The sequence below is a fragment of the Schistocerca americana genome, chromosome 8 (assembly GCF_021461395.2).
Source record: "Schistocerca americana isolate TAMUIC-IGC-003095 chromosome 8, iqSchAmer2.1, whole genome shotgun sequence".
NCBI classification, from domain to species: Eukaryota; Metazoa; Arthropoda; class Insecta; order Orthoptera; family Acrididae; genus Schistocerca; species Schistocerca americana.
The window spans coordinates 446,123,894-446,127,153 of record NC_060126.1 but is presented as its reverse complement, the minus strand read 5'-3'; positions in this window follow the sequence as shown (position 1 = coordinate 446,127,153).

Here is a 3,260-nt window from a genome sequence, read left to right as displayed (position 1 = left end):
CGCACGGGTGGTGTGCACCATACCCACATGGCACTTACATTGAGGCGATGTGGAGCCACTGGTGACTATCAGCAACAGTGACGAAGTAGGGGCACCCCAGGCTTAAAGCCAGGATCCTCGGGTGGAGCAGCAACAGGCAGGCTGCAGGTTGCGGCAAGATATTATGGACCCAGCAAGGCTGGCACGGTGCTTGGCAGCAGATGGGCCACAGCGTGACCTGCAGCAAACAATGTGGCACAATGTGGTGGTTGCGCCATGGCACCTGAAACACAGACAGCTTGGCCAGGGCTGGCAGAAGGCATGCGAAGTCACGCGACATTTAGTGGGACAGTGCCTGTTGCAGCAGCATGTTGCAAAGACCATATAATGCATCCTATGCTCTTGGCCTATTACAGGCAAGTGGTAGCCACACCATGGGAGCTGCACTAACTATTTGCCTAATTTGCACGCCTGGTGTATGCAGACAGCAGTGGTAGAGGCATCCAGGACTCAGTGATGGCACGCAGTCAAAGTTGGCTCTGCGGTGGCACTGGCTCGCACGCAGTTAACTCATGGCTCGACTCCCGGGGCACAGTGGCCAGCAGGCAGTGAGCTATGGGCAGGACTTTGTTCCAATTAGGTGAAAAAATGTGCAGCTACAGTGCATTCCGGACAACACTGCTGGTGTGCCACTGCAACAAGCCTGTGGTGAAATATCAGGGCAATGTTTTCTCACCGACCACACCACACTGAATGTGCACCAAAATTATGTGAGCTTCCTTCAGATCAAATGGTGGTGGACCCAGACTTCCGACACCGATTTGCACAGGCACACCGAGATGGTGGCCTGGTCAAGGATGGGAGAGGAATGGTGTCAGAAAGGAGGGCAAAATCAAATAGTTGAATAAAATAAACTTTGCCTATGTTCTTGGTACTTGGGACATTGGATGGTTTGTCGAGGCTAGACCATGAGGGTGTCCTCCAATCTGGGTGTTAGCTGAATAAACAAGTAAAAAGAGAAAGAGACAAGGTGGTTCACGTCTGAGCTAACTGATAGCCGGTCAAAGAGAACAGAGACAGAGGCAGATGGCAGAAAGCTATCAATTCAGTCTGAAAGCCGGATCACAAGAGCAACTCAAATGTTCTCTGCTCCCCATGACGCACCTAGCAACAACCACATAACCTCTCTCTTATGTGTCCTATTGGCCACTTACAGAGGCGTGTAGCTGGTTTTGTTGGCAAAGTACAGGAAATGGTGGTGTGATGCTGATGCCAAAGTTCTGCCAAGCATGTGGGCCCTTATCAGAGTGTTATCAAAGTACTTGAAAAACATGAAGGAAAAATTTTGAAATGAAATTTTGAATCACGTCCATAGAATATTCACAGACTGACTAACTGTCCTATACAGTAACTAAAAAATTTGGAAGTGTAGATTGTAATCCAGTCTTCTGACCTACCCCTAACATTACTACTGCAAACCACAGCTCACAATTACAGGAACTCATCTTGTACTACTGCCAAACGGAGTGCTTCTTTCCCCAGTACAAACCACAGATAGTGACAATCAATGCATCTCCAGCTGTGATCATTGTCATTCCTCATGCAGATTTTGTACAACTTCCCACATGAAAATAATACTGACATTCCTCACTGATTTCCATTTCTGGCAATTCTGCACACTTGTCCATTTTTATAGTAAAATTTTGTGTAAAGTATTCCATTACAAATATTTGTGCAATGAAAGATGATGACTAAAGGATTTTTAAATCAGACTTATACCTTAAATTATTTGTACATGACAACTGTTCAGTGGTAACAGCTTTACATAAATTAATTTAAATGTTGCTTTTAAGACTAAGATTCAAAGGTTGCTCCAATAGTGAGATTTTCTCTGTCACTTATTACTTGTTTCACCAATGACAGTAAGTTGTCTACGTGGAAAATGCCAAGTTCACAGAGGTTCGGAATGGATGCTATATTGTAGGTCCCCCTACAACTGGCTGGGTCTGTCAGTTCAAAGGTTCGAGGAAGACAAGGGCATACCACCTCCAGTTGGACCATGCCTAGTAAATCTGCAGTGTTCATACCAGCCTTCAGATGGAGGACAGCTTTACTTTTTTACTAGATGTGGATAAATGCAAGCTAATGTCAATAAAGAGGTGAAAAAATACAGTAGCATCAAAGCAGACATTTAGTAATAAACCTCTAGATTCTATAACATCATTTAGATGTAAATAGCTAATACTACAAAGGTATATGAAATTAACAGCAGAGAATAAAATTAAAAACTTAGATCTGTAGGGAAGATTCTTGGAAAAATTCACTTCATCTGTAAAGGAAATTGCTGACAAGGCACAAGTGAAACATACTCTGGAGTACTACTTCAATGTTTGGGGATCCTAAGTAGATCTGACAGCAGACATAGAACCGATTCAGATACATGCCACAAGGCCTGTAACACATCAGTCTAAGTCACACAGAAGTGTAACACAGATGCTCAGGACACTTAAATCTGGAATCAAGTAATGGAAAATCCAGGATGGAATACTGACCATGTTATGAAAAGGTTAGTTGCTACTCACCATATAGCGGAGATGTTGAGTCGCAGATAACAACAAAAACACTGTCAAACAAAGCGCTTTCGGCCAAACTGGCCTTCAACAGAATTGGGCAACATACACAAGCGCCCATGCATGCATGGTGCGCGTGCGCTCGAACGCGCGTGCTCACACACACACACACACACACACACACACACACACACACACACACACACACACACTTGACACAGTCTCTGGCTGCAAAGGCCAAGTCTGGCCTTGGATACAGAGATTGTGGTCCTGTGTGTGTGTGTGTGTGTGTGTGTGTGTGTGTGTGTGTGTGTGTTGTCCAATTCTGATGAAGGCCTGTTTGGCCATAAGCTTTGTGTGACAGTCTTTTTGTTGTGCCTATCTGAGATTTAAATTTGGTATCATTAGAAGAAATAAGACATCCTCTGGTTGGAAAAATTATCCTGTCTCCATCAGTTACTTAATGCAGGGACTAAGAGAATAAGGTAAGACATAAGGACATATACGGAGACATGCAGTCACTTTTCCCTTACTCCATATGTGAATGAAATGAAACAGGGATGAATAGTAACAAACGCAAAGTACCCTCTGTTATGCACTTACAGGAGCTTGTAGATTATCAAGGTTGCTGTGAAGTTATATATGGTTTCTCAAATAAGATCCTGATGAAGCCACATAAGGAAAATTATTATGCTGGTATGTTCTGTAATA